General features: G+C 43.9%; 1 protein-coding gene across 3 annotated transcripts in view; it reads left to right on the top strand.

Moving 5' to 3' along the window:
- The window catches only part of ZMIZ2 (zinc finger MIZ-type containing 2), a 369395-nt gene that overhangs the window by 1929 nt on the left and 342205 nt on the right, over positions 1 to 25261 (top strand). The window contains exon 1 of one of the 3 annotated variants that reach the window (XM_086943419.1): positions 248 to 348. The exons of the other annotated variants lie outside the window; for them this stretch is intronic. The gene's annotated coding sequence lies outside the window, so the exon portion shown is untranslated. Of the gene's footprint in view, positions 1 to 247; positions 349 to 25261 lie in introns of those variants that run through there. 3 annotated transcript variants of the gene reach the window in all.

Here is a 25261-nt window from a genome sequence, read left to right as displayed (position 1 = left end):
ATGCCTGCCAGAGTAGCCCTCCAAGTGGTCGAGCGGATTGTCGCGAATTGATTACGTCACGTGCTGACATGGCCGCCCCCAGCTCGACTCTCATTCTTATTTTCTGACGTAGTAGTTTACACACGTACGTTATGCTGGAAAATACGCATGATGTCACACGTTTGCTGTTTGGGGAAGCTGTAAGAGATATCAAATGGCACCTGCGTGCTGAATGTTTACTTTGCATACCATGGAAACCGCCGAACCTTGACCCTGTCTGTCGCCATTTTAAAAACTGTGTTGATGTTCCATTTTGTCCAGATATGATCTGTGTTATCAGACCGACTGTGCTGTTTTGAGTAATCAAAGGTATGTACTTTTTACTGACATAGGATTTAAAAAACCTCGTTTAGAGAATTCAAGTCGGTGTAAAGTGTTGTCCATGTTTATACCCCCTGGTTGTTGGGTTCTCGTCGACTAGTTTTAAAGGTGGCAAACTTTTGAATACCTTTCCATTCACTTTCAGTATTGGCTTTAGTTTAACGGCTTTCAGGAGGTTCTGAAGAGCACGTTAGTTAGGCTGCTGAAACTTTATTTGACCATAGGAAATCCTCCCGTTTTGTTTTTTCAGTCGCATGTACTATGCGAGTGATTTTAACGTAGCACATTTTGTACGATTTTTTTTTTTTATTGCGGCAGAGCTCCTGAAGGATTTAATTGCGCTTACAGTTTTGACGAACATCATATGCGGCATCTCAGGAACATCATACTAAACTGATGGGGACTCGGTGATTTAGTTATTCACGTAAATCATGGTACAATTTTTGAATGACCCTGTGGCAAATGTACAGATCACTCGTTTGCATGGCATCGACAGACTGGATTAAATTGGCTGACTGGATAGGCCTTTCGGTCAGTCCGAATCCCCATTTGTGAGGAGTGTATTCTTTTGTACAATAAATGCCCAAGCGCATGTGCTGTAGAGTGTGGCAAGCATAGTGGCCTTGTCACTAAAGATGTGAAGGAGCAAAGGGACGGGCTGTAGGGACCCGGTTTTCAGTGAATTATCAGACTGCCTACAACTGAGCTTTCTGCACTTATGTCTATGAATTTGAATGCAGCATAGTATTGAAGAGGTTTTCCCGTTCACTGTACGTATTTTAGTTTGCTTGAAACGCCCTCTGCTTTTTTTATATAGCTCAAGCAGGCTGTTTATCCGGATCAAGGATCTGGCAAATACTCTTGCACTGGGTGGTTGTCAGAGCTTGGCACCCAGCCGGTCTCTTGCGAACTGGCATCACCCTGCCTTTGGATGGGACGGGCAGGACCAAGATCTGACAAGGAACCTTATACACTGAGTTGGTGTAATGTGGGCCAAGTACAGCCGGCTTTCTATCTTATATACCTTGTACGACACCCGAGGTGAACTTTCAGGATGTGCAGATGGTAATATGTGGTCCAAGATGGGAACTGGGCAGTGCTTATGAGGAACAAGTACCTTGGGTGCCGTGTGAGATGGCTCACGAAGAGACAGTTTGAAGCGATGACAAGGTGTTGGAGGAGCATCCTATAACATGGCATAGCACAAAATGACGCCCCCATTTGTAAACTATGGGGAGGATCTTCCACAAGTAGTCATAATTTTACCCAATAGACAGACAGGCATGGGGACCTGGCCTACAATGCGCCCTATATTCCAGAGTACAGTAAAGTGGCCGAGATCCGTGTTCTGGTGTGCTATAAGATGTTGCAAAGAGAAGTCAGAGTGGAGTGAACGAGTGGAGTCAAGGAGCATGGGGTTGTTCACTCTGGCACGGGGAGTTGAGAGAGGTCACCCGAACGCTAATCACTGCAACAGAGTGGGCTGTGACTTTAAAACATGTTATTGTTGTGTAAATACGTCTATATGGAATGATACACCCAGACGGTTTAGGAATGTTCACTGATGGAACGCCATTATAATAGATATTGCCTCCGTATGAAAGGATGAACTGGATATTGTAAGAGTTTTCTAGTTTTAGCCTGACATAGTACTAATTGTACTCTTGGCTTGTTCTTTGGAGATGAAATAATCAGCTGCTGTTGTATTTCGTGGAATTGTATGTTCTGTGACTGGAGAGGCAGTATGCGTATTCCATGCATGCAATGTGGAGTGTAGCTGTTGCATTATACCAGTATGGAATTTACTCATTTGATACATGATCCTATTTTTTGTTTGAAAAAAACAAATCCTTTGCTCGCAGAAACAATTTGGAGGCTGTGCATTTTTGTAACATTTTGTGCCACCTAATTACTGCAAATGTCTGATTGAAATAAATCATCAATGTCAAAGTAGTTTAATACCTTTTGCCGAACTACCCAGCGGATGTCTTAACCAGTTCTCCCTATTATCAGACCTAATTGTAATTGTATTATACATTGCTTACTACTCCTGATGAGGAGTTGAATCGTTTTATGCCAGGGACATGCTTCTCCGGAACCCAAAGTTAGTAACATTCAGTAGCTAGCGTTTAGTTTTTGAGGTTAATCTTGTGCTCTCAAAGAGACTATTTCATGGATTTACTCCAGTGTTTTGTGGTGGATTACATTAGTAGTAGTTAGGTGTGATCATTAGTAAGTTGAGTATTTGTGTTCTAAGAGCTGCTTGGTATGATTGGCATATGAGACAGAGGAGATTAGGTATTACGAGATTGCACAGTATGACTTTAAAAACAGACTTTTATCTTTGAGATGGGGAGTGGGCAGTTAGCAGCAATCCAGTAATGGATATTAATGTGGAAATATACAGGATAAATAATGCAAACATTGAAAAGGAGATTCTACAAATGCTATACTATGTCTTTTGATGCTTATCCTTAAAGTTTGTCTCATACTATTAATTACTAAACCGAAGTGGAATCTATTTGGATGCACCTGGTTTAGCATGTCACAGGGTGTGGGTGACTTTCTCAAACAGTGGGAATGTATTGCCTGCATTCCTGTAGCTGAAGGGAGGAGACCCAGACACTGAAGTGAGTAGGGAGAAACTGGGTAGCCACCTTTTCCCATGAAGTCATCCTTTTAAGAAGGGACTACAGATTGGTCTTTAACATTGCCATATAATGAGGGAGAGAAGCGAGAGTGGAATTGCAGTTTGTTTTTCAAGGAGACGAAGTTGCCAGGCCTGTCCTGTGCATATCCATGGTTGCTGTTTCAGGAAGATTACCCCCCCCCCCAATTCACTGTGCCCATCTTGTGGGTGTCCCACTTTGGAGTCCGTCCCAGTGCTTCTTGCTGTGAGAAACTTTACTTTACGCAAAGGCTGTATCTCAAGGGCAGCCTGGGAAAGATACTTGAAAGAGAACCTCCCCAACCCAATGTGCACTTTCCAAAATAAACATAATTACACATATATATTTACACGTTTATAATGATGCTCCTACATATGGCAAATAATCCCAAAGCTACATCCAGGTAAAGACAAGCCTTTGTCAATCTGATGAATGCTCATGGAAGAGACTGAACAAGTGAGGCATTATCACGTCAAGACCTTCAGACAACCATCACACATGGTGGTAGGATAGTCAGTCGGTCTGTCTATAGATCAGCTACAGGAACTAGGCACCTTATTTGTGTTATTTATCACAAGGGTAGATTTTTCCACTGTTAGGACTTAGATTGGTCCAGTTGAAGGTCAGGTATGTCTTAATATGATAAGCCATAGGATCTTAAAAGAATGTACTCTCTTTTTTCACATAAATAGGCCAAAGGAAACTTTTGGAAATCAAGCATAGAAACAAATGTGTAGCATGTTTTATCTAGGCTGTTTCCAAATATTAAAGAGGGAGCACATTTTATTCATGTGAACCCCCCAACAGATGGATTTTTTTTTTTTCAGAACTAGATTTTATTGACATTTCAGATATGATTACAAGACATTCACAGCGCTCCGAACACCGGAGGGGCTGTGAGCAGATAATCAAGAGGCAGTGCAAAGCAATCAACGCTACAAACAGGATAAGACATTAACTTTGAATTACCCGATCCCCCCCCCAACCCCATAAAACCACCCCCTCCCGGGTCCCACCCAAGCCCTGTCCAACAGATGGGAAATTTTGAACATCCAATTCCTCAAATGTATGGGATGTGTAAGAATGAAAATAAATCTAAGAATCTGGTCAAGTTAATTGCTGGCTGTAGTGTCACAGGCCTAGACAGATTGTCTAGTATTACTCCTATTTTTAAGTCCCGAACGTTCGTTAGAAAAACTTATTATAGTCTGGGATTTGTAATCTTTTGCTTCGCTCGAACCTATTGGAGTCTTATTTTTTGTTTCACCTGGAGTAATGCACCTAATAACAAAATCTAATTATTCTGATAACACGATGGGCTGTATACTGTGTTAAGCGTATGTTTTGCATGTTGTCATTCGCAAGCATGTTGTCTGTGAGTACTTGAAAGGTGCCACACTTAATTCAAATGCTACATATGTGCAATTAGCAGACTTAAATGTCCAAAAACGTACGTACATACCTTGAAGTACAAGGGCCGAAACTCTAGAAATCCTCTTGGCTCAAACTTTGGGGTAGAACCCAATCCTGCTTCATGAAGCTCATGAAAATAGAGCTGGTCTAAAGAAATGTGGGATCTACGCAACGGCAATAAGGAAGATCTATCTGGTACAGACTGCTCTTCATACTATTGCGCTAGGAGCACTCTTTCTTTCCCAGAACACATTACTAGGACGTTTTCGTCGCTTGCAGGAATCTCTAAGGCAACTTGCAGCCCTTAAACACATAAAAAAATAGTTATACTAACCAATAAACATAGAAAGCGCTATAGTGTTAGTTGTACCGCCTCTTTCACAAGAGGCAATGGCTTGGATGTATATGGAAAAAAGTATTCTGTTGCTTGGTGGAACTGATTTCTTAAAGAATATCCGAAATATGGGATGGGCATTTCCACTCCACTCACCATCTTAAGTTCTATTTCATCCGCAGACTAAGACTTAATGACTAAGTGGCATCATTTTATCCTAATTAAACATTTATTCACCTGTCCCATTGGCTATATGTTCCTGCATGATAGTTGGTTATGTACATAGGGGTCCGAATATTTCTCTTGGTTTGGGAGTATAAATGCCTGTAGGTGTATCAGTCGATCCAACTGTTATCATTCCATCAGTCTTCCTGTGTGTGTATGTTGTGAGAGATTGTATACTTCTTTAAATATAGGATCATGTGTGCTGGTTGGCCTCTGTTCTTGAGTATCTGTTTTGTGACAAAATGTAAAGTGCTTTAAAAAAAAAAAGAGGCCAAAGATTGAATGGGCATTGACACTACAGGCCTCTTGAAATGAACTTTACTCTGCAGAGGGGCTACATATGAAATTTGCATCACCCAGCACCCGTTCTGTACCCTTCATTACGTGCCCTTTTCACCGCCCTATTGTGTGATTGTGTCTGTTGGTCTGTTTGCATGAATATGTGCCTCTGTGGGTGGGTACTAATGCGTTCTTAATACTATTTGTAGAGGCGACTGTACGTCTTATGGTTTATGCACTCAGATGCCTGATGTTGGCATAGGTGTGCGTCGGTCTGTTGATTTGTGTGCTGAGATGACTGAATGCCTCCTTGGGTGCCCTCCACGCGCACGTTGTATGTTCTGGTGCACGGACTGTTTATAATCCGAATCTATTGGCTTTGTTTGTCAGTGATCTCTACTGATCCACAGCACTTGTATCTTTAGCCTTTTCTGGGCGCGCGTGTGCACAGGCTCTTCTCTGCAGAGCGTTACCTCATATAACCCCAATCCTGTATAATTTGGACACAGCGGGCTGCTGCAGCAGTCAAATCTGGATGCAGGTCGTAGACGATTAGTGGGATAGGGCAGAGGGCCACTGCAGATAATCTATATGCATGTGCGGGTCACCGGTTCGATTATTGTAGGAGATCCTTCAATCTTTCATTTGAAATTGTCTCATGCGCTTTAAGTACAGCGCCACGATGTAGTTCAGTTTGAATAGCCTCCAGCGTAATCCATAAAAAAAGATTATTTATAAAAGCTATGGAATCTGTAGTCCCCACAAGGTCCTAACCCGCGCCTCTGGCAATTCCTGGCTGCCATAAATGCCTAGCTTGTGTTCTCACGCTGTCATAGCATTTTAACCTTGCTCCCTCCGCTGGTCCCTGGAGCTGATGTTCCTAGATGGCTCCAACTCATTTTACTCTTCTTGCCACCATCCTACTCCTGACCTAATAATGGGTTCTGTGTGAGGTCCTGAAGTTTGCATTCTACACTGACGTTACATGTTGCTCCAGACTTCACTTTATCTAGTAACACATATATTTAACAACATCATCAGCAGTAGAATGCTTAAAATCCGAAACACTTTCCAGACTTAGAAAAATCTAAAAAGGTTTTAAACGTATACTTGATAAAACTGTCTTAATTGTGCAGGTAAGGAGGGCAAATGTCATGTGCAGGTAAGGAGGGCAAATGTCATGCTTCATATGCTACAGTATAGATTTTGATGGGGGGGGGGGGGCGTGACTTGGACGGCAATGGGGAAAGTTGCCTGAATCCTGTGCTCCGCTACACCCTGGGATAAAGCGAGATTCACACATGCAAGCACCACACAAAACTTACAAAGAACTACACCAAAAGAAATCGGAAATGCCAGAGCAATAGTTGTGCTGAATGGGGACAACCAGCTGGGGCTGAAGGACTGAAAACGAGGAAAATCGGAGAGAGCTGTTACGAAGAACTTGCGTTCCTCCAAGATGGCTCCCGGGACCCGTGGTCGGTGATCTGCGGCGGTGGAGAACTGAGGCGGGATCATAATCGCAAACCAAGAAAGGTCAGTGCAACCCTCCCAAGATGCTACATCCCCACAACCGAGACCCATAAGGAGCAAATAGAACAACCTTCCCCACAGCGTGTGAACGCAAAAGCGAAACTGTGCCAGCTAATGGAAGCTGCCATCTTAACTCATTGGTAATAGCAAGAACGTAAACGCGACCCCATCTGCCCTCGAACCAACACAGACCAAAACAAGGGTCAAGACGAGGCGGAGGACCAGCGCAGCTCCGGTTGAGGAAATGAGAGCGGTGAACCGAGCGCAACTCCCCCGAGATCCCAGAGCATCTCTAACATCTGAACCGCCAGGGGGGAGCCGCCATCTTGGGAGAACCGGAGAGGGAGCCCACAAGGATATCAAACGTACACTGAGTACGTTGCAGGACGCTGCTAAGCGGGGGAGAAGGAAGAAATAGAAAACGGGACGGCCGCACGGGCGGGGCAAACTAGCAACTGCTTCTCTGGAGAGGGGAGAAACTTCCGTCCACACAACAGGCCACCGATCCGTCATCTTGGAGACCCGGAGAGGGAGAGCACAAGAAGAGCATACACTTGAACCGCTAACCAAAGAGTGGTCAGTGCAAGCCTACTAAGGCAGTACCCCCGCCCCCCCTGCAACCAAGCCTCGGAAGGAGTAATAGAACGATCACCCCCCAGCGAGTGAAGGTAAAAGCGAAACTGAAACGGCCAATGGAAGCTGCCATTTTAGCCGAGTGGAAATAGCACAAACTGAAACGTGTCCCCTCCGGCCCAGCGATCACCGCAGACAGAAACAACAAAGGTCAGGGTGGCGGAGGACAAGCGCAGCTCCAGTGGAGGAAATAAATAGTGGGAAAACGAGCGCAGATCCCCGAGACCCCCCAGTAGGAAGGGTCTCTAATTTCGAAACCACCAAGGGGGAGCCGCCATCTTGGGAGAACCGGAGAGGGAGTGCACATGGATTACATCGCGGAACGTAGATAAGAGGGGGAGTAAGAAAGAAAAAACTACCACACAGGCGAGGCAAAGAGGCCTCTGCCTCTCTGGAGGAGGTAGAAACCCGGGTATTGTACTCTGAAACGAGGCCCCTGGAACCTTCATCACCCTTAAAGCTGGTGGCACCAGGCTGTCTGTCCCTGCTCCACGTACCATCCAAATCACTTCCATGCTTTGCACATACAATGTTATTTTGTTTGCTCAGGGCATGTCCTGTTTCTTGAGCCAAACCCTTTCTCTTACAAGTTCCGAGCAAAAAGAATCCTCTGCCTACATGAGACACTCGTTACAAACTAATACAGAATATGTAAAGCCATGTTAGAGCGAGCTTCCCACTCATTTCCTGCATTGGTTTCATGGCTCAAGCTCTTCAGTGCTGTTTGAAAAGAAGGGTATGCTTGTATTAACATTTTACAAGAACAGTAAGTGAAGAGCTACTCGTTCTTTTGGAATGTAAACGAAGAGAATAATTCTGAAACTCATATTGAAAATTTGTTTATATAACTGAACCCTTATGTTTTTTTAGATGATTGGGCTTCACGGAATGATGCAGTTTATGGATGGTATGAGGGCAAATGTGTTAAGTAACACTCTTTTTACTTTTGTCTATAGCCTCTTGGTGTGTGTCTGAGAATTGATGGTGTGAACCTCGTACCCTATGGTTGAAAAGCTTTTATATTGTTGTTGGTACATGGTCTGGTCCCATCACCTTCTTTGTAGGTTCAATTCAATATTTATTAAAGATTTGGAACTCCAATGAGATCCACAGTAAAATACATACACATTATTAAATAAAGTAAATCATAAGAAAAACTAATTTCTCGGACGTCATAAATTTTGTAAAGCCTACATAGCGGGTCTATATTTTCCCTTACATAACATTAGTAGATTGACATTTACCCTAATAGGCTAAATAACAAAGGTTTTCAACAGTAATGCCATTTAACTCCTAGGCAAGAACAGAGGCCCGAAAGACCTCAACCAAAGCAAGCGACTTATGTTTAAGACCATACAAAAACATAACCGCTTCTGTAAGTATTAAAAAATATGCATCTCGTCAGTGCTAGTTAAGATTTTTCAAGCATTTAGGAAGTACCACGTAACCGCTCTGGCAGAAGATAGGATTTGGGATTAACAGCAGAAGGATTAAAATAAACCAAACCAAACATAACCTAGAGCAGAGGTCTTCAATCTTTTGTAGGTTGAGCCCCCCCCACCCCCCCAGCTGAATTGTTTTCGATGTTGGGCCCCCCCACCACCTGACAGAAATTTCTGGAATCTAGTACACTACATAATCGACCGCCACGCACATATCACAGACCACATCTATTAACTAAACTGTAGTTATCAATTACATCTTTTTAAACACTTATCCGCTGTTGCTGTGAATAGATGGTTGTTAGTTTTTTTTTAGCTATGTGACTAGGTTAGTGTAGTACTAGTAGTAGGGCAGAACCACTCCACGGAAGAGCACTACCACAGCATGGGGGATTTTAGTTTAGGGTGGGCTCACCACCTTCTGCTTTGGGAGGCCTACAGTCCGGAGCCACAAGTGATGACAAGAACACCATGCTGGCATGGCTGACCTGCAGCCATGATGTATTTTTTACTCATGTATGTATGTGTCTGTTTAAGACAACTGTAGATTTGGCGGCCCAGCTACTGCCGGCCTGGTAGAGAGACTTCGTCTGCTACAGTGGCGACGAGGCAGAAAATAACTTTACAAGGCCCACAGTCTTTACTATCCAATCGACATAGGCCTTTTCCACAGGCGATCCAAGTGGCAGTGAGCAGGATGGCAAACTAGTTTACCTGAGTGAGGTGACAGGAAGGAGGACTGTGCATGGGGGTAAGAAGAACTGTGAATTAAATACCGCCACGATCATACAAAGCATTTGAATTTCGGAAAATATAATCAAATAGGAATGCCGGTGGCAGCATGGCAATCGAAAACAATATGTCACATTTAAAAGCCATTCAATATTCTGAAGCTCTCAGGTAGCTTGTTCGTAAATATATTTAGCCAAGTCAATGTATGATTCTGTCATTAAATAACAGTTATCCTATGAAATAAAAAGCCAAGAAACACAATGCAAATTTTTATATTAGAGAAATTGTTTTTAAAAAACTGATAACTCACAAACTCTGCAGCCAAGGCAGTCTAGAATTTATACGAGTGAATACATTAAATTATTGCTCCAATATGTGTGTCATTTCTAATGTTTATATACATTTCCCTCGTCATTACTGCTTGATTTTGCTCGCAAGAAAAGTGTCACTCAGTGGTTGAAATGTAACTCATAATTACTCTGAAATTATAAAAGTGTCACACAAAGCAATCTTAAACCTTGGCAGCTATGGAACATTCATTTCAGCTACAGTGGGAGGCAAATAGTCTCCTCTACTTTGAAATCGAATGCAAAGGAACAGGACTGTCTCTTCCTTTGCTTTCGGTTTTAGCGGAAGAGACGTCCTGCCTCCCACTGCAGCTGAAGCATTTCAGCGCTACCTATTAACCCCCTCCTGGGATGGTAAACAGTTAGCACTTTGCAAACAAAAGCATGGGCACGTCGTGCCCAATGATTTCTCCTCCCTCCAACCCTCTGTCACTGGATGTTCTCTAATGAAAGAAATTCCCATTTGAAATGGGTGAAGACTTGCGACGCGAAGGACAACAAAGGTAAGATTTTAGGGTCGCATGCGAGCCCCCCCCTGGGATGATGTTGCGTCCCCCTGGGAGGGGGGGGGGGCACGCCCCACAGTTTGAAGAACTCTGGCCTAGAGGGTGCAAAAAGCAATAAATAGCAGCCAGTTCATGTGCAAAATATGATCCAAAATCGGGCTTCGGCAAAGAGTTCAATTTAAAATTAGCAGCAAGAAAAAGAAGCAACAGGGCATATCCTAATCTGTGCAAAGAGCAATTCAGTAGCAGCCAATTCATGTGCAAAGTACAGTCCAATGTCTCGCTTCAATTGAATTTTACGGTTCGCAGCGAGAGAGAAAAATGAGACGAGCTAAACATATCCTAACTGTGCAAAGAGCAGTAGATAGCAGCCAGTGAAGGTGCAAAATACGATCTTGAAAAGGAGAAAATATTAATACTTCATAAAAGGGTGACGGGCACAGGGGTTAACAACCCATTTAAAAGAATATATAAAAGATTTAAAATATCTACATAAACTCCTTAAAATAATTGAATAGTTTTACACAGACTGTTTTGTTCTTCTGGCAAAAGAGGAAGTCAGGGGCTGAAGCTACTTTTTAACACCATTTTGTAGAAACATCGGCCGAGGCCAGCGACGACGACTCTGAACCAATGCGGGACAGACAAACAAAATATGATCCACGGTCTGAATGTTCAGCCTACAGAAACCTACAAATTTTTAAAATTCTGGGACCAGTTTGCAGTCAAGTTTTTTTTTTTTAAAGGTAAGAGATTCATACGACATGAGGTGAGCAGTCGTCTAGTTCCATGTTCTAAATTCCAAAATAAATATTTCTGTGAGATTCCCGGTGAGTTTGTCCTGGCTATTATCTTTAGTGTCTCTTTAGACTTACTAAATTTAGTATCTCTATTATAGCTATTCTTGCCACTTAAGGATTTTAAAAAAAGATTTAAGTTCTAATGGCAGGAGAGTGATCACTGATTCCTCTTGTACACAAAAAAGTTTTAGTGCCAAAGAGAAATCACAATAGAAGTACTTACCTGCCATTTTGCCAAAGATTTCTTGACAAATGAAACATCCTAATTAATCAGGTTCACAGTTTTTTTTACTGTAATCCCCAACATAAAGCCCTTGATATACCTTGGAAATAGGAGCTTATTCAGCCAAATTCCAGTCAATTGTAGGTTAAACGTAAGACTGAGCATGCTGTGCAGCATTTTAAAAACCCGTTGACTTTGCCAATGCGTGTTCTTGCTTCCCTTGATCCGATCCTAACTACTGTCAAGCATCCCTCTGATCTTTCCTCTGCTGCTCTTGTCACTGTATACCTTTTTGGTTCTATCACTCTCACGCTCTCCCACGCTATTACAGCAAGTGTAATGTTTCAACATGTACTGGTATTGAGTTTCTATATATGGTTTTACCTTGCATTGGCCTGATGCAATCGCGTAATTTTTTTCTTTTGAAGGTGCATGTCATGTATGTTCAAGCTGTAGCGTTGAGTCTTTGGTGTGAATGTGCCATGTAACTGACAGCAGTTGGGAGTCTTTGTATTTTGAATGTAAGTGTGGTTTTCTGAATGGCTGCATGATGTTTGAAGGGTTAGTTAGTCTGGATAGTTTAGAAAGTTTCCGGTATGTTTTCAGTCTGACAAAGCGAGAATAAGGACGGTATTCTGAGAGGAAACAGTTTAAGTTCTGTGGGGAATGGGGATTCACTCCAGGATGCTAAGATGAAGAGTTACTTTAGGGGGCTCCCATTGCAAGATTTTCTAATAAGTAAGGACCTCCTCACCAGCATGACGGGCATACGTATTTGTAAGGCATATGTTCAGCCAAAGTGTCGAATATTTGCTCTGTGAATAGCTAGTGGGTGTTTTTTAGGTAGAGCCTAGCGCCGCACTCATGCGCTGCACTGCTCGACTTTATGTAAGGGCTTTAGAAATCTCACGACACTCTTATGCGTGTGCTTTTGGTTTTGTCCCAGGCTATTGGCCTTTCCGTGCGTCTTTGTTAAAAAGACGAGCACGCAATTGGGCAAAAGCGGGCGCATGTCCCGCCTATGCTCTGCCCACAGCCTATTGCGTGCGGTTACCCGCACAGGCACCATCTGGTTTGAATTATTGTGCCCAGATGCGTGCGAGATAATTCAAACCAGATGTCTCGCTGTGGCGCGTGCAACTCTTGCGTGCTTGTTTGACATTCTCATTCCATAGGCTCCTATTATTTTAACTCCATTCACTATCTTCTACCTTTGTTTCATTCCCTCTACCCCCGCTTGCCGCCTTTTATCTTTTTTTCTCCCATCGTTTCCTTCCTCTCGTTTTTCGCATTTCTCAGACTCTCTCCTTTACTTCCTTTTCTCGTCTCTTCACTTTTTGGCTCAACACCCTTTCTGCCTACTCTTCGCTAGCCCCGCCTTCACATCCAGGACGCATCACCCTGATAACAGAATGCGGCCCGGCGGCTCCATGGTTACTGAAGCAGAGCACGCCTCTGTCTTGTACGGCTCGAATCACACGTGTGGCCCTTCTGTACCCTCGGCTTGGAGACTCAACCAGCACCATGGAACGTCTTAACATGGAAGAGTAATTCTGCACCGCCCTGGAGGACAAGCTGCTAGTGTAAGAGGAAAGAGTGGGGTGTTCTGCGGGGAGGAGGGAGCGTCGCGTTACCACATGTAGTGGTTGTGCCTTTTACTATCACTGGCAGCATGACCAGGGCAATGTGTGGTGCAAGCTGCTGTAGCCTCCCGACGAGTGCCAGCCCCTGGCATTGTTTTACAAATTAAGCATTAGGCCTATGGACTCTGGTGCCACTCCACCTGATGCGTAAATGGGAGCTACACCCCTGCTTGTTACTTAACTTTGGGGCCTGTGCATTTCAGCCCAGAAACGACTACGTGAATGGCAACACAAGCGCTCCGTGTTCCATAACTTTGGTGGCTGGGGAGGGCCAGATCACAGGCTGTCGTCATTATCCATTTCCCTGCTTGCCTACCCGCTCCCCTCTGTCTGCTTCATCCACACGCTGCTGAAACCCCTCTTTCACGCTTCCAGCAGCCAACAGTGATAGCAATGCAGAAATTCATTCAATTCTCTATCTGATGACACCACAACACAGTATCCCACCTAGGCAGGTCGACATGTTCCCAATCCCAGTGCATTCTGGGAGCTGTGTTCTTTCTCAGCTTTGGTTTATGTAGCACAACTGGTAGTAATCGGCATGAAAGTCGAGGCTTGGGGTCCTCCAGACATGGGGTTTTCGGCAGCTCTGGGTATACCCGAGACTGTTTGCAATACATAATCACTCCATGGATTTATGTAGTATGTGGAAGTGTGTATTAAATCAGAGTTTCTGCAGTTGTGACTATGAATGACTCAAAGAATGGTGGAGCTGGTGTTCAGGCATAAAGCAGTGAGCTGTGAAACGTCTTGCCTCTCCTTGCATGGCTGGCGCAGTAAGACGACCCTGTCCTGCACATAGCGCTCTGTGCACCTGCTGATCCACGGCCTCTTCACCAGAGGCCTCATGGAACCGGCGCGCGGGCACATACCATTCCTGATCAAGGCACAGCCTTTCCCTAGTCCGTACATAGACCGTTTTAGGTCCATGTAAAGCTCTAATCAAACCATAGGCTGGCGATCTCGACTAATTCCTTAGGCTGCAGTAGTGTTTTAACTTTTCAAGACACATACACACTGCTCTAGGGCAGTGCACACTGACCCTGCTGGTGGGACGTGTCTACATCCCTTGGGATTGCCAGTGACTGAGCAGACACTGGGACCACAGCAGCGTATTCATTGTGCAAACTTCGACGGAAGCCTGGTGGGGCAGGTGGTGGGGCGAAGGTGGGTTGTAGCATGAGCCAGGGTGATCTGAGGGATTGGAAAATTGCTAGTACATAAATTGTGTTCGTTTTTAACTCCCATTTAATGTTCCAGTACTTAACTGCCTTGGACGTGGGTATGTAAAGCTACCAAATATATAATATTGCACCCGTTCGCATGGCCATACGGGTGCAGATCGAAATAAAGATGTGGAACATCCTTTGTTTTTAGGAGTAGTTAAGTATGTACAGTAAATCGACACCGCAACGAGATCTGAGCTTTCAAGTTTCTCGGGTACAGGCGTGGGTAACTCATCCAGTCTAGAATTTTGGGTTGCATCGTGAGACTTGTAGTTCATTTTTATACCATTAAAAAAAATCAGGACTACAAACACCAGAATGAAAAGAAACCAGCATTGGCATAGCCAATAGGTCACGCCTTTGGGACCTTATAAGTGTTTAGCCTTGCAACAGTTTGTGTTATTGCACCAAGGATATTGTGCTGGATAACTAAACACTTCTAATGTCCAAAAGGCAAGACCTATTGGCTATGCCAATGCTCGTTTTTGTTGTTACCGGACTCAATGGTACTGTACACCTCGTGATCTTGTGGACCTAGTTGGCTCATTCCACAAATGCCCTCGATTTTTAAAAAGCCTTTCACGTTCTTCTGCCAAGGTTTGGGTGAGAGGTAGACTAACGCAAGCCTAGATTGAGTTCGTTTCTGGATCACTACCTAAGTACAGATATGGTAACGGTGACTTTGAAATACTTCCAGACAGACTACTTTGGTGAGAGAGTATGATTTTTTCAGGTTAATGGGGGAGCGACTCCACTTCTTATAACTGGCTTCTCCAACCAGTAGCTCTCCAGTTACTTGTAAGTAGCTAACTGTCTACTGCCAAGCCTATTACATGGAAAGCTTTTGCTTGGTTTAATACATGTATGCCAAAATTGAAAAACACATGTTCGAGATGTAAATGCGTGTATTTTCAGAACTCTTTTTAAGAAGTTGATGTTCAAGAGAAAAATGGTTGAATTTCCAAAATATATTTAACGCTTATAAACTGGAGATAAATCATTCAATGTCTGGGAAGATTATTAGGTGGATGTCAGTGGCATTGGAGCTATGACTTTCATTATTGCCCAGGTAGAGTTATTCCAAATCGATGAAGTCTTTAAATCGAGTCTGCGACAGCTCATGCGCACTTGCTTACAAGACGTTGTTTACACTAAAGGGCTTGGAGTCCACCCATTGTTTACTATTTGTTGGCTTCAGTGTCACTCATGTTTGCTGCCTTCACATTGGCCGATGCTTGTTTACATTTTTGCTAGCAAACCTGTGCGAGGTATCTTTAGATAAAAGCTCTTAATTATATTTTTTAATGTATGTGTTTCTTCTAGGATGTTAATTGCTAGTAGTCGTAGCCTTTTCGATTAAAACTACTGTTCCCCCGATTTTAATTTTGACATTTCAATTCCTTTATTTCGCAGAGTTTATTTAAGAGCAATAGGTTGAATTTCATGTACACCACGTGTCCGTAGGTGGTGTTTGGGAGAAAAAACATATCTGCCATATGCAATCTTTCTGAAGTATATTATGTAATCCCGGGCGGGGACTGCACTCCTCTCCCGGGCCCCTCTGGAGAGTTGAGGTGCGTGCAAACGGATGCTGATACGTGGCTCCTCGGTGTCTGGGGATGAGCCAGTAACGGCGACGACGCCTGCCTACATGCCAGCGTCGTCGTTATCCGCTGCTCTGCGCGCATGCGCGAGGCGTGCGAAGCGTTCAGGGTTGTTTTCTGCCCTTGGAGACCTCGGATTATTGTGATTTGAGCGACTGAAGTGTTCGTGCATTTTAAATCTGCACTGAAGTCTACATGAGGGTGACGAACTAATGTGTAGTTTTTGCTCTGGCACAGCAGACTTCAAGTTTGCATAAAAGTCTGACGATGTTAGTGTTACTTTTTGTTTTTCCATAACCCTCTAGGTGTCACTCCTGACGTTTACAGAGGGAGCTGCCCAGGGAGTGGTTCTGCCCAAACCGGCGACACGCTTGGAGTCAATCTCATACAGTGTATTTGTTCTTTGAAAAACGAGCTGTCGGTTTTAGTTACGCTCTACAATTTGTGATTGTGCATGTGAGCACATATGTTAGTAAATGCGCTGAAGTGCGTGTAACTGTGTCATATTTATTAGTGTTAACGTGCACTTGTTCCCTCTTACATGGTCTGTGGTCTTGTGTGCTGTGAGGTCGCTGATCTTGATGGCCTGACGCATGTTGCTGTACATATATTGGAAGGGTATCCTATTCACATTGCTATAAAATACACGCTGCTTTCAAAACTTGACAAGTAGAGCTATCCCTCAGGTTACAATCCTTTTACAGGCTTCGTCTGCAGTTGTATTTATTTGGTATCAGTCCTTCCATGCCTCATACCAGACATTTCTCTTTGTGTACACTGCTTTTACGGGGTTGAGTCGTAAAACTGCACAATCTTAATTCGTAGACCGCAGAGCTGTCTCTTCGGGTCCAGGGATCATTAAACCCTCAGACAACAGTACACACGTCGTTCTTTCCTGCAGCAGTGTTGCCTGGTGGCCTACACTGATCTTGTGGGCCAGACACAGATCCCTCTGGAAATGCCAATTGCACAGTGTCAGACAGCAGTCTTTGTGCCTAGAACGAGCTCTCTCTAGCAGCAGGAAAATACATTGTGAGCAGCCCTTTCCTGTTTTTTCTCCAACCAGTGGTATAATGTGTACACCCCTGGGTCAGTGTCATATAGTGCACTGTGCCAGATTCTCTCCCCCCCCCCCCCCCCCCTTCACACACTTGTCTGCAGCGAAGGTAAACGCAATCCATACCTTATTTGGTACCTGCCCATAGTCTTTTGGGGCTCACTGTGGACGCCCCCCCCCCCTCCCTCACTGACCCTAGTTAGTATAACCTGTGTATCTTTTCTCCTTTGGCTAAGCTGGTTTGAGCTCTGCCCTCTGCTTCATGTTTGCACAGATTCCCACAGGCTGTGCCCCTCTCCTGCCTGTGTTAGACTGTCACCTTTCCTGACTCTTGGGGCGGCGGCACCTCCTTGACAGGTACGCATTCCGTCTAGGAAGGAGTATGCCTTGGAGCTACATATCAGTTTGTAGAAAGTCGAGGGATAAAGCGAGTTTTTGTACCCACCATGGGTGCTGGTGACAGTGAAAGACCCTGTACAGGACAAAAGAGAAGAGACATCTGCCATCTGAGTGCCAGCTAGGCCTGTGATGTAGGTCAGCACATCCAGCCCACGCCCCTCTTCTGGGGGAGGGGGGTCTTCATCCACTGTTATAGGCTGTTTCCCCATCATAAAGCGACCTCTACATTGCATGTGAAACCCACCATTAATAGCCTGTATTTAGTAAGTGGGAAGCGACATTCATTATTATGCACTACCTAAAAAAAAAAATCTTTAATTTTGGCAAATGCAGTCTTTTAGAGCGGGATCTCACTCCAGATTTATGGCATAAATCTGAAGCGCTTGATGTGCAGATTAGGTGTGGTATACCCGTTTCTTAGCTTTGGATGCTTCAAGCTAAGGCACAGAATACTATGTTGTTCTTCTAGGAGTGTTACCTTAAACTTGCGTTAGTTTGCAAAAGGCAGATTGTTTTCTTCTTAAATGCGTTCAACACCAAACACATTTTATCCTGGAACTAGGGGGTCGGTGAAGGGCTCTCGTCTAGAACATGGAATGCAACTTCCTTAGACTGCTGCAGCCTACTAGCCCTTAGAAGTATTGTCCGATAAATATGGCTAAGCATACCCAGCCTGGGGGAAAAACTGTGGACAGTGGTTGATCTGACATCCATCATCACCTTTTTACCCCTCAAGTTTTGCTACCTTGATTAGATGCAGCCACACAAAGTTGAGATATCAATTCTGGATTTCATCTTTATTCACATTACTAAAGCAGTGGCGGTTAGATAGAGCAATGCATTCAGACTATACCAGTTTCAAGTAGCCTGCTGAGAAATCGGCTTTGTTGCTGTCAGTGGTTGAAGTTTGGGCATATTTTGTGCATGGTGCCTACATGATACACTGACTATGTGTAGTTTAAAACAATATATGTATATTTTAGTGTCCCTGTTGCCTGGCTTTCCCCTACTGAGTGATTTTTTGGAAATATTGCTCTATGAAGAAAGGAAATTAAATCTTGTGTGTTTGCCGCTTGTGTGACCGCCCCACTCAGTCCAACTGCATCACCAGTTCTTCGCTTTAGTTTTGGCCATAACGTTGTAATGGCTGTCTCCATGCCACAATTCACGGTGTTGAGATGGATGGGGTTCTGTGTCATTGGCCTACTGAAGTACAAAAGAAGACTTGTGTTACAGAGTTAACTGTCGTGTGGATAGCAAAGCAAGCAATTGGTCAGGCGAAGCTCATGCCCTCTGCCTGTCCATCGGAAGCGCTGCCCTTCTAGATGGGGCGCCAAACTCCCATCATGCTGCTTGCAGTACAGCATCCCCATCTGTAGAGATTCTTCTGAAACCAAGATTCAATCTCTTACTGTAATTTTATTTATATATCACTTACTATACCCCTGAAGAGGCATTGAAGCACTTTTCGACGAGTAGCACTCTACTTCATAAACCAAAGTGGATTAGTTAAGGGACATTTTAAGTTGTTAACTCAAGCAGTGGACATATGAGCCTCTTAGTTGGATTAAATAGGATAACGGAGGGATAGAGGAGGGCAGTGTCTAGAAAGTTTTATTTGGGAGATCATAGTATTACTATTCACAATACCCTCCCCGCACCCTTAGCACTGACCCAGAGTGCAGTAGTGAATGTGTCAACAACGGTGGCACAAGCGAAGCTGCTCCGTGAGCCCCACTAAGCTCTGAACATAGTAGGCAATATGGAAACTAACTTGTCAGTGCAAAAACTGCAATGTCAACAGTGCTTGGCATATTGGGGCAAAAAACTACGGTGTAGCATTGGTGATTTTCTTCATCCTGGCAGTGAGGATTTAGGGATAGCAACCGTGTTTTTAGTTTGGTAGGCAATGAGGATACTGGCATGACAGTGGTGATCTGCTTACTGGGGCAATGAGACTACTAAATGGAAATAGTGCTGTACTTACTGGAGGGGTGGCATTGACACTGGCATGCAGTTGAGTGTGCATTCTTGGGCTGTGAGGATTTTGGAATTGTCATGACACTTAGTGTACTATGTGGCACTGAGGATCATAGCATAGAAATGACGGTTTGCTTACTTAAAATAATATACTGGCATGAAAGTGTATCTTTTACATACCTGAATGAATGTGGCTATTGTCACAGGCTCGTACTTGGCTAGTATGGATAAGGAAGAGCAGTGAGGCTCCACCTACTAGAGTAGACACTACCAACATTCTGAAACCTGTTGCATAACTGCCTCTGGATTGGACCTGTAAGATTGGTATCCTGAAGTTAGTAAGTAACCTGCACCACTCCTAGAACTCTGCACGGCCACCAGCACCTTGAGCGGCTTCAAGCCTTGGGTAGCAGGGCATGCCTATTTGAGCATTAGCAGTCGAACCGGATAAGCTGGAATTTTAATCGCTGTCCTGGCATATTGGAGCAGCACTCTCTGTGGAGAGCATCATTATCTGCATCCTGGAGCACGTGAGCTGCGCCTGGAATAGTTATGTAACCCTATCTACACCTCAATGGGCAGATCGCCCAGTGGCTTATCACCTCTGCCAGCTTTGTAGAGCTCTCCGATGGCAGCAGAGTGCCCCTGCCTGTGGGCCTTTCCTGGCTGCACCTTTCTCCCAGCCACTGAGCCCCACGCAACCTGCAATGTCGTTACGAAGCAAACGATTGGATTAAAGAGGGCGAACGTACATAAATTTAAAGTTGCATAGTACTTCCTCTTTCAACCGGCGTGTCTCTCACAGGGGCACCTTTCACCATATTTAGAGGCAGCACACTGCTCCAACCCATCACATTTCTTCATTCAAACCTTAACTTGGCACGTGAAGTGAACACTTTTAAAAGACCATAGGACAAGTTTGAAAAATAGCTTCGGCAGACATGAAGCTATTCTCTCTGCTTTCCAACAAGGGATAATTAATAGATTCAAATGCTTAAAAATATTTTCTGGCCTAAGATGAGGACCCTTTTCTTGATTTTTCACAAGTGAGGAAATGGAAATAAAATATTACCTGGAAGTCTGGTTTGCCCTTGTTGGTGTCTTTCTTAACCTATCTTAAATTTAAAGTTACGTCTATAGATTCGAACACTTAAATGTACCCAATGTCTGGCATGGACACATGCTTGTATGTTTTTTTTGTCTCTCCCTGTTTAGTGAGGTCAAATAGATGTGTTCGCTTTTGTCAGTCAATGACCTAAATATAGACATGCCTAGTAGATACCCTGGAAAATATTTGGTGACCTCAGCCAAAACCCTTAAGGTCCTAGCTTTCTGAATATACCCGAACGTCAGGCAAAGACTATGGGCGAAGGTCCTCACCTGACATTGATAACCTGGCATCAAAAGTAAGTAATTTAAGCACCTAGCTTCGTTGTTCTAATGTTTCATTATATGACCTCGAGCAAGGATCCCTTTCTGGGGTACGAATCTGATGTGTAGCAAAGTTTGATGAAACATGTCAGTCTTCAAAATATAAGCTCCACTGGAAACCTAGTCACCTTTGCCTTTCTGTCATATGGTTATAGCATCTACATTTTTGCTGTCAATATGACGATAAGACAAGACCTCACATGTGTCAACGAGTACTAGCTAATGATATTTATTGGCAACAAAATTTGTGTTTTAGTCACGGCTTGTGGAGTGTGGTTTTTATTTATTTTTAAGATAAAAAATAATGCTGGCATTCGTGTGACAGTTCGGGTTATATTTGTGAATTTAACTGCCACATTTTTTGTGTATGTATTTATAAAAGCTTAAGGGTGAAGTGGAGAGCTGTACAATGAACCAGAAGCAAATTATACAGGGACAGTCAAAGAAATTGTGTGAAGTACAAAAACGAGAAGGAAAGTTTAAATACAGACAATAATGTAAGGCTTGTGTTTTTGAGTCTGTTTGAAGTTTTTCAATTTTACAGTACTACGATTCTGCAAGGGACGGTTAGCGTAATATACGTTGTAAGCCATAACGACATCAATTAGACAAGATAACTTGATAAGCATGGAATGTCCATAATGTAAGGATTCAGTAGTGAGTTAGCTCTAGCAGACCAGGATGAATAAGAGTGCTAAGCTATGAATGAGGACACATGTACAAGAGTTACATGTCGGTACGCCTAAAGAGATGTTTGTATGGCAATCCCTGCAAAAAAAATAGCTGAGGCGGATCGCCAGGCGAATCATAGACTAAGATTGGGACCGATTCAAGCATTTTGATAAAAATGTAACAATAACTCTCACAAAACAACGTAAAAGACCACACGGCATAGCGACTCACCAACATTCCTCACACCCTCCATCATTGAAGGATGCAGAGTTAAATAATTAGTGCTAATGACCTCAAAGTGTGTGCGTGAGGGGTGTCCTGATGAACAAGTCCTGATGAACAAGACCAATCACGTCAGTCAACAACCTCCGCCTACATGTCCTGGGCCCCTGCCACAGTGTCGGTGATATCGTCTGACTCGTGTGTATGATTAGACTACTAGTCAGATAAAGTAATATCCCAGTAAGTGGCAATGGGTTGTTTTCTCAGCCCAAGCATGTCTTCTCTATGCAGGACTACACTTTTGGGTTGTGTCCAATTAAGCATTGATTGCTCCCAAGCTGCAAACTGTGGGAGTTAAGAGGATTTCCATCTGCGGGTAATAAGACACTTAGCCACTAAGAACCCCCAAACTAGAAAGATGGAAGTCCCCCTGTGTTTCTTGTGTCTACGAAACAACGCCAGGATGCATATTTCCCACTTGTCCAGGCTCTGGTGCTCAGTGCATGCAGATAAATGTGATGCTAGTCCAGTAGTCCTGTATACAGGGGCAGGACCAAAGCATATGTGGTAAGTCAGTGGCTATGTGGGTGCAGCGCTGGCAAACTGCATCCTCCATATGGTAAAACCGATTAACATTGGCAGGTGTGAGATAAACACTGTGAACTATGTAAAGCTGAACAAGCTCAAACCGGGCATTGTGTGGCACGTTCCTTGGCCCCTCCAGCAAAGCGGCCAATTCCTTATCAGTACGTGGGTGTTGTTAAGTCCACTTCCTAGTGTAGTTAGGAGCTGTGGAATAGTGTGGGAGCAGAGTGAATCTGCAAACCAACGTATTGGGCACCTACTCCTACCCATCACATGTACATACTGGATTGCGAGATGGATGGGCTGTTAGGTGGTTATGTCTCCCCAGTGATTCCCTAGTGTGGCAACCTGTGAGTTATGAAATAAAACTTGATCTGGGTGTAGACTGTCCTGCTCCAGCAACATCTTGTATGTTGCAAGGTACCGTAACTGTACAGGTCCCCCAGTGTGTAGGCCCGCAGTATGCCATGCTGTCAGTTCAGTTGTCGATGTGGACCCACGAGTCCTAGGTTTACCTTGGTGCATAGGGAATTACATGTTTAGTGATGTGAAGGCATCTTCGATAGCAACAATACGCAACACCTAGAATTAGCGAGTCTGGTACATGTGTGTGTAAAGGTGAAATAGATGTAGAATGGCAGGCAAGCTCCAACTAGCTGAATATGTGTGGTCTGACCAGTGCAAACCCGTCAGCCATTTGGCAATCAATTGGATTTGGGCTGTGAAGTAGTACTGCTCGAAATGCGGAGCAGCCAGGCCCTCCTACCCCTTAACCCCCACTCTTGGGATAGAAGAGTGTCACTAAAGCCACCCTGCACTGTGACTTGTTCTTCATAAACTCTTGAATCTGTTGATCAACCGCACGTAAGAACTCAACAGGGATGTGAATAGGAAGGTTGGTAAAGAAATATAGAAGGTGGGGCAAAACCACCGTTTTTAATAACTCCACCCTCCCCGCTACCGCCAGTGGATGTGTCAGCCAGAGGCCATCTGAGCATGTGGTGATGTTACTGCACCAGTGACCTTACCATCTAAAAGATCAGACTTAAAATGGTACAGCCACACCTGCAGTGATCCCCATGAAGCAGCATCAGATTGGTCGTCACAGCGTCTATCTTGCTTTCCATTGAGGCCTGTGTGGTCTCTATATCGGTACCAGGCCTATACAGCACTGCCAGAACAGAGTCAAACTTGCCGCTAATAGAAATTGGGGGTTCAGCTCCATCCGAGAAACTAGCATCACTCAGCAGTTGTTCCTGATCCGCAGGGGGCCTCGAAGATGCACCCCAGTGACTGGGTGGACGACCTATCTCTTCTCACTTCCCCAGTGCAGTCCAGGGTAATACCGCGTCACCGCCTGGGGCCCGCTTGCCAGTCCTCGATAATACGAGGGAGCAGCCCCAAGTGTCTGCTAGCGCAGTAACAACTTGTGCTCACTTGGAACAGTTCAGGGGCAATAAAGGACCTGGTGGAATAGTTCGTCTGGTGGCTAACAACGAAGGAGCTCCAAGTGGACACCACTGACTCGATGCAGCAGTTGATTGTGAATTCAGCAAGGAGAGGGCCCGATTGACGCCGGCAAACAAGCCCCTCTGGCACGGTAGCAAATGTGGAGGAGATTTGTGGAAAGCATGTTTGGGAGTCCATTGTAGTCTGAAAGGCGTGGGATAATTTATATAGTGGAGGGCAAGGGAGACGTATTATACACTACATGATCATATCTCTATTCAAGGCATGAACCCACATATTATATACTCAAATATGTAGTGCATAAATATACATGGTGTTATAAACATTCGTTACTCCTATTGATATGTATATCCTTAAACATGTAAGTATAAACTCATATACATTACACATGTATATAAACCAACTCATTTGCACGCCCAGATGTACTTTTTTCATGTTTGGATATGTGTGCAGTGTCATTTATTAATATCGAGTATATTTCATACCATTACAGAAAGCATAAAAATACATAGGATTATAGGTACACACTTGCATATGTTACCTACATTCAATGACATACATGTACATAAAATACATAAACCTACATTTATAGTCCTATACATAACAGTTTTTTTACATTTGTTTGTGTATACAATTCTTATATTGTTACCAATGCATAATCCTATGCACATAGCCAAATTTATATACCCAGACGTGTCCATGTAATGCATAAACCTGCTTTTACAAATATATATACGTATACGTTCATACACAGGTGCATCCCTATAAAAAGCCTAAACCCAAATCTGATCACGCATGTATATTCACACATCGGTTACATATGCAGATACTCATTTTAGTTTCTGTATATACATAAATGTGTAAGGTATAAATATATATGCATTGTTATGTGCATAGCAGAATTCTTTTTTTAACTGTCATATTCGTGCTACAGATAGTTGTATTGTGATCATATTGGGAAGAGCAAGCTCTTTACTGGCCCTCCAAAGCTGAAATGATTCTTAGTAAACCTTATTGTTTGGGGTAACACGTTCCATAGTTTAGCTGCTTCCACACGGTGAGCTGTTTCACCTATGCTTTTTTTCTTGTATGCTGGGATTTTGAGACTGGATGTCAGTCTAGAGCAGTGGTTCCCAAACTTTTGACTCCTGAGGACCCCCATTGAGTCACCACTGGAAGCCGGGGACCCCCAAGCAATTTGTATGAGTTACATTTCAAAATTAAAACAGTAATTCGAAAAACATACACACGTGTGCACACAAAACAAATACTCAAAGTACTAAGGATTTTGGGGCCAGATGTACAACCATTTAATTTAGCGCCTCGCAATTGGCGACACATTGTGAGTGGCAAATTGCGAGTCGCTAAATGAAGTGTACAACATTGTGTTTATGCCGCAAAAAGCCCAAAATGCCGCAGCCCGTCTCCTAACAAACACCCCGGCCAGAACATCTGCTAAGCCCGCACTGAGGAAGC

This window comes from Lissotriton vulgaris, chromosome 11 (assembly GCF_964263255.1).
Source record: "Lissotriton vulgaris chromosome 11, aLisVul1.2, whole genome shotgun sequence".
In the NCBI taxonomy this organism is placed as follows: domain Eukaryota; kingdom Metazoa; phylum Chordata; class Amphibia; order Caudata; family Salamandridae; genus Lissotriton; species Lissotriton vulgaris.
This window is presented reverse-complemented; position numbering and strand designations above follow the sequence as displayed.